The sequence below is a fragment of the Triplophysa dalaica genome, chromosome 18 (genome assembly GCF_015846415.1).
Source record: "Triplophysa dalaica isolate WHDGS20190420 chromosome 18, ASM1584641v1, whole genome shotgun sequence".
Taxonomy (NCBI): domain Eukaryota; kingdom Metazoa; phylum Chordata; class Actinopteri; order Cypriniformes; family Nemacheilidae; genus Triplophysa; species Triplophysa dalaica.
In genome coordinates, this window is record NC_079559.1 from 19,831,207 (window position 1) to 19,844,423 (window position 13,217).

Consider the following 13,217-nt stretch of genomic DNA (forward strand, 5'->3'; position numbering starts at 1 on the left):
TGTAATGGAAAAAAATATGATGCCATGCAATTCAATATGGTACCCCTGATGATAAAAACCATAGAACTTTTCCCAAAGCACAATACAATATTTAATGGATTTATGGCAATTGTATTGGTTTTAATGAGTACTATAATGGTGTATACTGGTATGTGATGGATTGGTGGGATGTTATCTGGCAGTAAGTTGCTTTAATTGCCTTTACCAGTGCATCACATTGTAATTATTTTTTACATTTAAGCACATTGAAACTCACAAATTCTTATGACTCCAGACACTGCATTACATTGAAAACATATGCAAAAAAATGAATGGTTCCTGAAATTGTTTTTATTTTCTTAATGTTAATTCCAATAAAAAGAATCTGATAATTCACTGTTATGCTACTTTAGGATTTTTATAGAACAATAAGAAATGATTGTATGATGGTACTGATTCAGTCACGTGTGATTTTCTTTATGCAGGAACCTACCTGGTTATGATCACATCATTGACATCATCAGAAAACGAGACAAGTCATTGGCTTGACCGATTTATGACCCACGAGACAAAAGACGGATTTAAGGAATCTATCATCTATAATTATAAAGGATTTTTAGCCAGTTTGAATGATACATCATGATACAAACCTCTTTCCCTTGTCTCTGACCCCCACCTTTTTATTAAGAATGTTTATTACTTGAAGATTACGCACTTTTGTTCTTTTAATTTGAAAAATACATTTTCTCCACATTATCACAGCTCTTTTCGCATTAGCACAGAGTGATCGTTTCCTTGACGGAGTTTCATGTAAGAAAAGTTTGAACTATACTGGATGAAGATATTGTGAATGTTCATGAAATACAATTGTTTATTGTTTATTATTGTAATTTGTTCCCTTTTCAATGTTATTTGAGTTTATTACTTAAAGCATTAACTCGTTGTTCTTTTGTTGAGATGCACAGTCAGTTCAATCCAGAGTCCAATTTTACCTCCTTTTATAAAGACAAAATCCAAAACTAAGGCAGAAGAATAAAGACATTATGCACCTAAAATGAAAGTATTCATCTCAAATTCAAATTTCATATTTCATATTATCTTAATGATCTCAATTATTATCTCTCATAAGATTATATCAATTATAAAATATATTTTAGTTAAAAGGCATAATACACTGTAGCAAATTTGCATGGCGAGAAAGCAATTCAAATTCCGTTACCTTTTCATAAACTGGACCAGTATTGCAGACAGATGCTTGTTTTAACATATACAGTATTATTAAAAATCCCAGTTTAGGAAACACTGCTACATTATTTTTGTAAATGTTATATAGAATTCTAGTAATAAGAATATAATGTGAAGAAAAACAGCACTTAGAATAATGAAAATAAATGTGTGTCAAAAGTGAGTCATAATGCACAGTACTATCATTGCATTTACCCAAAAGGATTTTCATTAAATGAGTAAATATTGATAGAATTTGCTTTGCTTTCTCATTGTACCATGGTTTGAAATGGAGGTCTCATCGTGGTGTTTCAAAATTTTCATAAAAAAAGATTTAAGGATGTTCTCTACAGGTATGTGAAAAGGACTTACCTGGATGGTTTGGGGAAACACTTGAATCGTTAAACTATGCCGGTACACCGGAACTTGTGGCATATTTGCTATGCTTTTGGGAAACGCACCCCAGATTGTTAATAACGACATTACACGCATCTACACAAAACTGTTTACTGCCAATAAGGATACTATCGTTATGAATTCATCTGCTCTTGTTTTCTTTACAAATGGTAGTAGTCCTGTATTCTTTGGTAACAGAAATTTGTTTGGCCATCATCTCCAGCTTGTAACACTGTTCAAGTATATTTTCCACGAAAGTTGCAAGTGACTGAAGCATTCACTAGATCCAACTCTACTTTTTAAAGAATGGTACTCATTTTCTGGAAGATTTGCAGGATCTTGTTCAATAATATGCATAAAAATGCAGTGTCAAGGAGAGATTGGGCTTACTTTCGAGTAGTAGGGGTTTTGACTGTCATCTGGTGACAAGTTAAGCAAGACATCCATTAACCCCTCCTTTTCGGAGTGTCTATTTACAATGAGTACAAATAGCCCCCAGTGTTTGCAGAGACTATTTGCACTAGCTCCGCCCACCAATATGTGATTAGAACAGAACAAGTGTAAAAAGGATGCCATTTCAAACAGTGACTCCAGTGGTGTAAGGTGTAAAGTCTGTATTGATTGGCACAGAAGACCAGGGTTCTTATCCACCTCTAGCTGAAAACGCTCTCTTACCTTTTTCTGTTACCTTGCAGATCATAAAGGAATTTGTTATCAATAATATTAATTTAAGACTTAAAATTTATTTTTATTCATCAATTTTAGCTTTATGTTAGGGGTAGGGCTTTAATATCTCAATAAATTGCCATCATTTTAATAATTTTTATAAACATGACAATTTACACTCAGTTATTGCACAATCTTTCATGCACAACAATAATAAGGTGCAAATAGTAATGTTATCTGCCACTATTTAAATGTAAATAGTATCTAATTACGGTTTCTACTTAATCCAAAGGAAATAGGACTTATAGCTCGGTTAGATTAAATAGTATATCGCCAAGAAATGCTGCTTTTTTCACATAGTTTAAACAGAACTACTATTTAAACTTGGTGTGAATAGCATCTATTGCCGGTGCCTAACTTTTTTCCTGTCCGTGCAGTTAGTATTATCAAGATTCATCTAATTTAGAACACCATGAAACAGTGAATCTCCCGTGGGACTAAATACCGGTAGACATTTTAGAAAGTGTTTGAATACTTCCCCTTCTGTAGAAACATAACCTTCCACAAATGTGACTCAATCTACATGTGCCGAGTCCTGTGGAAAAAGATGAAGAGGTCTGTACTTGTAGAATTGTATCAGCTTGTACTCTCTCCCCTCTGTCTCATATGGTGTTAGATAGATCAGATGTAGTTCCTCATCCCTTTTTTATTTTGTACATGTTCTGCAAGAAAAGGGTCAAACTTGCTCAGAATTTCAAGAATCGCTTTATAATTGCCATTGAAGCGGAATGCAAGGCCGCTTTTTCACAACCATCCTGTGGTGAGGAAGGCGGGACGGGAGCCGGGAGGCGGGGCCGGTGGCGTGAGTGATAGTTGGAATCGGCTGTGGGCACACCGGTCTCGCATATCTCATGGAAGAAATCAGGAGCATAAGAGGACGAGCGACGGGACTGCTGACTAGAGAGGACTGGGGCAGGACATGTGTTTTACGTTTGTATTTATGTTCTTGTGGACGGCATTTTACTTCCGTGTTATTGTTTGTTTATTTTGATTAAACTTTATTTAAATGTTCACCGGTTCCCGCCTCCTTCCTTCCATTTATTGAACCTTGTTACACATCCTTTATAGAATTTCTTCTTCCCATTGCTCTTTCTGTTTGCATCTATTCCACGAGCCTGTGTCTGTCCCAACCATGTAAGCAAGCAAGCAAACTTATTTATAAAGCACTTTACAACCACATAATTGGAACACAGTGCTGTACAGAAGAATAAAATAAAAACTCATACAACATGAAAAACAAATACAACACATTAAAAGACCCCAGACACACGAATTAACAAAATGTCATCATCAGGTGTCAAAAGCCAAAGCGAAAGTATGGGTTTTCAGATGTGATTTGATAAAGAAAGTGAAGAACAGGAGCAAATCGTTCCACAATTTAGGAGCAAAATTACGTTTTGCTTTCGGAACAGTTTATCAGCTGACCTGAGAGAACAGGTGGGCACATGAGGGTGTAGTAGATCAGAAATGTAGCGTGGGGCATGACCATTTAGAGCTTTAAAAACTAGTACAATTATTTTAAAATACATCTAAAATGTTCATTTTTAAGATTTTTAAGTAAGCTTAACCAACAAAATAAGTAAATTACATTCTCTTTCATATGTATTTCTTTAGCACGATTTAAATATTTCACAGCTTTACAAATACATACACATAATAAATAGAAAACTTTACTATATAGTCAATACAACAAATAATAACCGAAGAGAGACAAGACATTCATTTGTGATCACATGCAATAACTGTACAAAATTGAGTGTGGACTTTGCAGAAGAAAGTGTACACATGGTGCAAACATAGTGCAAATATACATTAGAAAATATGAGAAATTAAATAAAAACAACAGTGAAATACAAAAAGCGAAAAAATATAGAAAAAAGCAACATCATTTTTTTTTAAAGTTAACATGTCATTTACAGTTTAATCAACACCTGGTCAGCGATCTGGGCTGCTTTTCCCAAAAGCTAAGTCTTAAAAACAATCATATCATCTTAGACTTACATACAGTTTCTCAAAAGCATTGTGACTTAAGTAGCTCTTGAAAAACCTCATAGATCTACGAGTGCTCTAAGTAATTTTAGTGTATCTTAAAGGAGCCAAATTTCTGCCATTAATCACTCACCTATGTCAACTTGTCACTGTCTAGTGGAGTCATGATTTCTTCTTTGAGACTACCGTGAACTATCCTCTAAATATTAAGAGGAACCATGTTACTAAAGTTTATATATAGCTTATATATCACACACTGTATATAATTTGTTCCAACAATTGCAGAAGGCAGTTCTTAAAGAAACCTAATGCCTCATTTGCTGAGAAATTGGATTAATTAGGTCTTCACTTTTTGTTCATCTTTCATTGAAAGGTTCATATTCCTAATGACCTAACTTTGTGGTAATGCATGTGTACAATTAACATTTTGTCTGGACCTAGAAATGTATAAGCTAGATAAAACATGGTTTATAATAAAATAAATACTTAATATGAAATTGTCGTCTCCACACCACCCAAAAGTGTAATAAAAAGTTGTTCAACGAACACACAGACAACTTTATTTACTTTAGATATTTTCCAAGAACGTACAAAATAAATGTATAACGGTAGATGAGTCCTGCGTGTAAAAGAAACCACACGTTGCACAAGAAATAATTAAAACATGTTAGACAACATTAAACAACATTCGCTGTTCGCATACTGAATAACTCTTAACATTTAAAATATATATATCGTGCTACAAAAACGAGCCATTGTATTAGGTGACATTTCAGCACCTGACAAACGGATAGCGACTCGTAATTGGCACTTAAAGCGCTGCTACGTGCAATCGATGTGCGTTTGAAACGATGACGAACATTCGCATAATCGCTCGTAGAAATCGCTCGTAAACGCAGACCTGATTGATTTTTTCAACAGATTTGAAATTCCCAGTTTCCAACCCAGTATAACGTCAAAGAGTGAAATACACACGGCGGGCAACACGAGGATGTGTGTCTCAAGATGTTCCTCTAGGCGTGAAAATGAGACTCATGTATTAAGGTAGAGTACCAGCAGGGGGCGACAATTTCCACGATGCCAACAACCATACACTCTTAGGAGAGAAGATTCTATAACCTTTAAGGGGTCTAGACGCTTTACATTTGGAACCCCTAAAAAGTTCCATACATAACCTTTTCAAGGGTTGAATAAATAGAACCCTATAGAGTTCTTAAAATATAATATATTATTGAACCTTTAATGTTTATATCTTGAGAGTTCATTTTTATGGATTTTCATTTTGTTTGTCCTTTACTGAAAATATTATGGATATAAGTCCATTTTATGTGTTAAAATATTTTTTACTGGCTTAAATAATCACACTAGAATTACACAGAAACAGCCGCCCTTTTAAATGCTTTATATTTATAAGAACCAAACCTTTCCTCAAAAGCCTCACTTTGTTTTTGACAGTAGAAATAAACCCACAGACTGCTTGCATGACATGTGGGTAATTGAATTATTATGAAATATTAATTTTATAGTGAACGACTCCTTTAAGGTTTATAGAAGAATTACTATGCGCATATAGAGTATTGATAGCTTTAATGGACAGGACCGCAAAACCAAAGTTTAAAAAAAACATGTTCAATAGAATTTAAGGCTTTGTAAAAGTAAAAAAAAGCATATAAATATCATCCCTCACTAACTCTAAATAGTGAACAAATCAAGAACCAACTTTATATTATGTCCTGTAAACATTTTTTTTTTACTTTTTGTAAAGGATTTGAGCCCATCTATTAATTACATCATCTAATGTGATATTAAAACCACACCCCAAGAAAAAAGCTGAAAAAAGAAATCCATTTAAAATAAATTTATTTCATTCTAAGTAGGTTATAGGTTGAATGTATTAACATATTTACTGGCATATCACTTAAGATCTAACTGACATAAAATTATAATTTACCTTTATTTTGAATACTACTGTGCACAATGCACATCCCTTAATATTAAGTCATAAATGTGTTTTAATATCACATTTGATAAGGACTGTGAGAATTTTGAATTATGCCTGAAGTATACTGTCAATAGTTCCACTTTAGCACAATCAATTGTACTTCAGTATATCTGGACCTCAGCACTGCTTTTACTCAACATTACTAAATAACAAAATAAGTTGTTTCAATTTAGTATTCCAAAAGTTGAATCGCATGGTGTTTAGATATTAAGTACATAAATATGTAAATTAATTTTAAGTATAGGCTTCTTAGCATGAAATAAATGTATTACAAATACATAATATAAATATCTAGTAAAAAGTAGGCCTATTTTAAATACCAAAAATATTTATTTTTGGAACCGATGAGCTATTGTATATTATCCAAAAGAATATCATTTTCTTTCTTTAAATTGTAAACTTCCCATAAATATAGAACTAATGTCACTGGCTATTAAGTATCAAAGTGTGTATATAAATGTTTACCAGCGAACCAGTTTGAGTGTGTAAACACCCGCAGAACGATGAGAAAGTATGAGAACAAAAATTTAATTTACTCACTAGTTCAATATTACTCCCGCCGTATGTGTTTTAGTACTTGCGTAATAAATAGAGAGGCAACGTGTGTCTGGCACACGCAGATTCGTCATTTTATGCGCTACAAAAAATGGTAGGCACAATTTAATACAGAACATATGGAATGTGTAACAAAGTTGTATGAAAGCCTGTTGTTAATTGACTAGATGTGGAAAAGGAATTATTTTTTCATGTTCGTTTGAAAAGCAGTTTTTCCGTGAGATGAATTGACGAACGTGCTGACGCGGATCTTGCGCTATCTCCTTTTGTTCGTTTTCAGTTCCTGATGTTGTTGACTATGTGATGGTCTGAATTCGTACAGGATCCATTAATCTTACTCACATTTTCTTATCACATTTGAATTTAACTCATCGGGACTGAATTAAACTTATGTTCGTGTTTCTCGCATTCGGAGTAAACAAGATATTTGCCGCGGAGTCCGGAGTAGTAAGTGTTCATCATTAAACACACTTTCACCTGTTAGAGATGTGTGTGTAACGTTATGTGTTGTTATTAACATGTGATCATATAAAATCTCACGTTTTGTATGAACATATTTGTATTATTTTAATTGTAAAGTTGCTCTGGGTTTGCTTTTAAGCACGCATGATCAAAGGCACAATGGCTATTGCATGGTTTTTGAACATGTACCATGGTAACGACAATCCTTTACATACTCTGGAGTAACGTTAACGTTTACGTTTATATATTTTTTTGCTGTGGGGTGGTGTTTACCAAAATACCATGGTATTGTTCTCTGATATCTAAACTGTACATTGTACCATCACAGTACTGAGGGTCCAGATGAATGTGAACGTTTCTATTCATGTTTGTCAAGGGTTCATCAAATCTGTATTAATACAATGTTGGTACACAATCGTTGGAATTTCCTTTTTTACTTAAGCTTCAGAAATTGTGAATGGCACGGTTGAAAAGCTAATATTGGTGCAAAGTTGTGGGTATCTATTTGACAGAGATGTAGTAACAGGTCTAGGAATAGATGAGACACTTCAACACCAGATTTATACTCGGTTTGTTACTATTCTAATATACAAGGAAACATCTAGACGGAATAGAGGGAATTCTGTCATCATTTAACTAACCCTCTTGTCATTTCAAACCTTTATGACTTACTTTATATGCAGAACACAAAAGAAGCTGTTTTGAAAAATGTTGTTAACTGGCACCCCTTCACTTGTATTGGTTTTGTGTCTATACAATGGATGTGAATGGGTGTTGGCGCTGTTGGGTTACGAACTTGCTTAAAAAAACATCTTTTGTGTTTCCAGCAAGAAAAAAAGTCATACATGATTGAAATGACAAGAGGGTGATTAAATGAGTGAACTATTACTTTTACATTCACAGGGCTTTTGGAGGGCCGGAAGGGTGTTTTTAGCCTGTTTTCATTTTTGATCACATTTGTTTTACAATAATATACGATTAACTATGAAAAGCTATGCATCATTTGAAAGCTAAAACACTCAACATTCATGTTCTAAATGAAGATGTCCCTCATCTGTCATTGACTACGTTTACATGCGTATCAATAATGCAATTATTTCCAATAATCGGAGTACGGACTTTATCGCAGTAACTTGTTTACGTGACATGAGAACATCCCTTTGCTCCCGTTTATATGGAAGTTTTATTAGTCTGATTATTTGCTATAAAACACAGCACAAACGATGATCGCAAATACAGTAAGTGTGTGTTACTAGCTATAGTTTTTAATGTATGCAAAACATTCTTATTTGGACGTATTTTATGGTTATTCGGCGGTGTGATAAATATAAAAATTAGGGCTTCCCTGATTATGACAAAAAACATAATCCCCATTATTTTGGCCAATATTGAGATCTTGATTATTTAACACGATTACTCATTAACTTTTAAAACAACATAGAAAAAAATAACTATGCTTTTAAACTGTGAATTCAACTGAAATTAAATGTAAAGAAATAGCACAGCTGAACCACTGTAAAGGATAGGGGTGTGCTGTGGATTTAAAACACAAGAAAAGAGAGGATCCTTGCGAAATGGAATGTGGCTCAATAATCAGTTTTCCTCGATTTTTTTTTTGTAATTGTTGAAGGCCAAAATTGACGACTACGATTAATTTTCGATTAATTGCACAGCCCTAATAGAAATATGATGAAAAATGTCTCCGCATCGGTGATGTACGCTGTCCTCGCGTTCTCGCTGTTCTCGCTTTTGAGTGAAGTTCACTAGTTCACCTCGCATATAATAACTGCAGATTGGGGGCGGATGTTATGCATATTTGACTTGCTGTCCCGGGGAGAGGGCCCCGGGTCCGGTGTGTGCACGTACTCGGGTCGTTCCCCCCTGTTATGCTGCGGTAAAATAGGCTGATGGTGAGGACTTGGGGTGGAGGAGGGATGCTACTAAAATGTAGAGAGACTGAGGGTAAGGCGTCTTTGATTTTGTAGGGGTTTTTCTCCGGGACTAAAAGATGATTGGTGAGATTGATTCTTGGAAGCCAGCTGGGTTAGATATCTGAGAATATCTAATTTGATATTCTTTGATATTTGATATTTTGAGAAAGCCTGGCGGGTAAGTTATCTGCACGTACTGCCGAACTTAGTTAATAAAACATCATGTGTTGACGGTAAAACTTCCGACAAGCATGAATGAACACATTGATCAGAGCAGCATAATAACGCGATTAAGGTGTTTTTACATGCCCTCCTATTGCGATTAAAACCGACGTACACCACATATGTTGCTTTGATTATGCTTACTGCGATTATGAGCTTAATCACATTATTTAAATCAAATGATTGCATTTACATGAGGTAAAGTGTAATCGCAGTTTTGACAAAATTGTAATATAATCGCATTATGAGAGTGCATGTTTATAGTCATAGTTACTTTAAACAAACAGGTTGTTCTGCCACCAGCTCACACTGTTGTTCAAGTCAGAGTTGTTGTTTTGGGCTTTATGAGTTTCTCCAAAAAGGCACATTTTCAGTTTGGGAGAAGAAACGTTAATTCACTTTTCTAATAACTGTTTTAACTGCACCTAGGGCCCTGTGAAATCTGTTTAATTTTTTCCCAAATTCATTTTGTTCCGTTTTCATTTTTCTGGATTTCTGTCTTTTACTATACAATAGTAGTATATCTGCCCACAAATACTATAGTATTCACTAGGGATGCCGTTATTCTCAATATGATATTGAACAGTTCGGTACGACATCCATGGTTCAATACGTGTAAGTGAATTGTAGGGCTGCAACTAACGATTATTTTAATAATCGATTAATCTGTAAATATTTTCTTTTCGATTAGTCGATGAATCGGATAAAAACAAAACCAAGAAAAGCATTCATTTCCAACCCTTTATTCAAAAACAGAACTAAAATCTTTAAAAATCTGCACAAACATGTTTCTCCTTGAACATCCCTGAGCTGTTATAAATGAAAAAGCATAAGAAATTATGTCTTGTTTTCTGAAAAAACACCTCAAATTAAGTGATTGAATGCTTAAAACAAGCAAAATTATCTGCCAATGGGGTACGAAAAATAATCTTAATGAGATATAATTTCAAACAGAAGTTTTAAGCATCACTTAATTTTCTTGTCTAGTAATCTTGATTTAAGATTTTTTAGATATTTGGACTGGAAATTAGACAAAATTACTAAGTAATTTTTGCAGTGTAGCTATGCATGACAACAGATTGATAAATGAATGGTCCAAAAAAGGCGAGTGAATAAAAACGTGTTTTTAGTCTTGATATGCAAAATGCAAAGTAACTACACCACCCCTGATTACTACTGTTATTAACGAGCTAACGCTAACTTGTCAAGCTGGATAACGAGTAAACACCAGCACCGGGGACATCACGTTCTACACTTCAAAACGGAACAAAAGTAGGATTCTGTAGTGACTTAACCTGCTGTTGAACTCCTCATCAAAGACTCAAACTTGTTTGCGTTTCAGGTGCTGGATCATTGCCGTGGTGCTCCCGTGTCATGTCGCTTTTGCATATTTTGCAGTTCATGCACTTTTTCTGTTTATTTAGTTTGAAATGCTCCCGCACCTTGGATGAGTTGGGTCGCGCGGATTTCTCTGACTCCGCCATGTATCTTCCTCGTTTTTTTTATTTTTGATCCGCCCCGTCTATAACGCGCCAAACTCTGCTAGCATCAGTGCGCGAGAGAGACCGAGTGTTTTCACTCCGCTCCGCTCTGCTCCGCACTCAAATAAAGTTTTTTTTAATAATCAAACGTCTCCGCGTCGCGCGACACAACGAATCGATTATCAAATTCGTTGACAACTTTTTTAGTAATCGATAAAATTCGATAAAAAACGATTTTATCGATTCGTTGTTGCAGCCCTAGTGAATTGCGGTTTTACATTTAAATTATTTTATGTGTTTGTCTGTATGTCTGTGCGCTAGTGGGTCTAGTGGGTGTTTTTCAGTAGTGAAGCGAGGCTGCCAGCAACAGGAGAAGCAATGTGCTGTTGAGTATAATGCTGACGAACAGACGCAGGCTGGCTTTATTGTAAAGTGATAATGTCTGAATTTGGCACATCAAGAATGTATTTTTACACTGCATTCGAATGCAGCACGTTCATGTTGCTCTCACCCAGCACATGCAGGAAAAGCGTCTACAGCACCATGCCAAAGTCCGTTTAACGAAGTCATGCCACTCTGTGGCCTTTTGGACAGGTATTTTACCTTATAGCAAGAAAACCTACAGGCAACTATTTAGCATTGCATTTCTTCCAATTTATTGCTATGGTTTGCATCTTGTTAATATATTATCCTTGGCCTTTCCCTTTGAGAGCTAGTGTTTGCATTGTTATGTGCAACGCATTACAGCAATCGCAAGTGAAAAAGTGAAAAGTGAAGGAAGTGACCAATTTGTCAGTTATGGTGTCCCATACCCGAAATGTGACCTCTGCATTTAACCCATCCAGTGATAAGTGAGCACACACACAGCAAGTGGTGAACACAAGTACACCCGGAGCAGTGGGCAGCTATCACTGCAGCGCCCGGGGAGCATGTAGGGATTAGGTGCCTTGCTCAAGGGCACCGCAATCATTACCCGCCGACCCTGAGATCGAACCGGCAACCTTCTGGTCACGAGTCCGACTCTCTAACCATTAGGCCACGATTGCCCAAGTTTTGCATAACATTATTTTAAATACTCTGATGTGAATACCTCTTCAAGAAGCTTATTTTACTGGCATGTTGATGAACTGTAAACCAAAACTGCCGTGAGCTGCCATTGTAAATCTTTACATTTCTTCAATACACCAGGAATTTGTACAAGTTGATCTTTTGCTTAAAGAGGATAAAATAAGTCAAGTAAAATAAAGAGAATTTCGGTAAAAATGTTTTTTTCTTCTTTACTTTTTACTGTTCCTGTCACTTAAGCATAGAACAATAAAATAAACACTTTAATGTGGCAAGCCATCAGAACCGAACCCAGAACCATGGATGAAGACTGAGCATCGTATTGAACCATGGGTGAGCTGTATTGTTGCATCCCTAGTGTTCACGGTTACACTATATTAAAATACACAAATTTATAATTTGTATAATTTATAATTGAAACGTATAGTAGATACTTGAACCATACAGGAAAATAGGTACAGTTATTACACTGCTGGTTGGAATGCTTGATTCTGATTGGCCAGTAATGACATTTGCAGGTTCGTTATTCCCAGATAACAAAAACGAATAACACACGGTAACCCCGAAACAGCAAATCATTTTGACTTTATACCATATGTAAGGGTCCGCTTTGCTTCGGATCCTGATCACATTGTCGGGACTAATTTCTGCGATTAAAAACTGGCTGCCTGTACATTATCGCTTACATTATTTTTTATTTATTTTACATTTTTTTTAAGTCCAGTCCTATTATATCCGTACATAGGGTATAATATACAACTGCGGTAATAAACCATGAGTTTCTGTTGTTTTATTTAGTTTTTAGGTATTATTCAATTTCAGAACTATTGTTGCAATACATGCAACCCGCCACACTTTCACTCACAGACACGAAAAACAAGCATATTCATATTTAACCGCATCTGATTGTTTCTAACGTCATAGCAGAATTTTGTTCAGCACTACTTTCTGGTTAAGAAATAATACATTTACTAGATTCCGTGCCATTCTATGTTATTCCGAATTGCATTCTTTGCAAATTATGCTTTATGCCTGCATTCCAAGATTTTGTCCAGGTTTTCCACATTGCGGAAATCATAAGGCCCTATTTTCCTAAATATTCAGCATGACTGCAAATATGATATTGCTTGAATACAACAGTTCTGTAAATAAGACAGAAATTATTAGATATTAGTATCAACAAGG

At 35.2% G+C, this 13,217-nt stretch overlaps 2 protein-coding genes across 15 annotated transcripts in view; both read left to right on the forward strand.

The window, feature by feature from the left end:
• Window positions 1-3,336, forward strand: part of fgd (faciogenital dysplasia) — a 40,131-nt gene extending 36,795 nt beyond the window's left edge. For all 9 annotated transcript variants that reach the window (XM_056772962.1, XM_056772961.1, XM_056772956.1 and 6 more), the window contains one exon: window positions 465-3,336. The gene's annotated coding sequence lies outside the window, so the exon portion shown is untranslated. The remainder of the gene's footprint in view (window positions 1-464) is intronic.
• Window positions 3,337-7,159: 3,823 nt separating this feature from the next.
• brpf1 (bromodomain and PHD finger containing, 1) overlaps window positions 7,160-13,217 on the forward strand; it is a 37,395-nt gene continuing 31,337 nt past the window's right edge. For all 6 annotated transcript variants that reach the window (XM_056729469.1, XM_056729472.1, XM_056729471.1 and 3 more), the window contains exon 1: window positions 7,160-7,318. The gene's annotated coding sequence lies outside the window, so the exon portion shown is untranslated. The remainder of the gene's footprint in view (window positions 7,319-13,217) is intronic.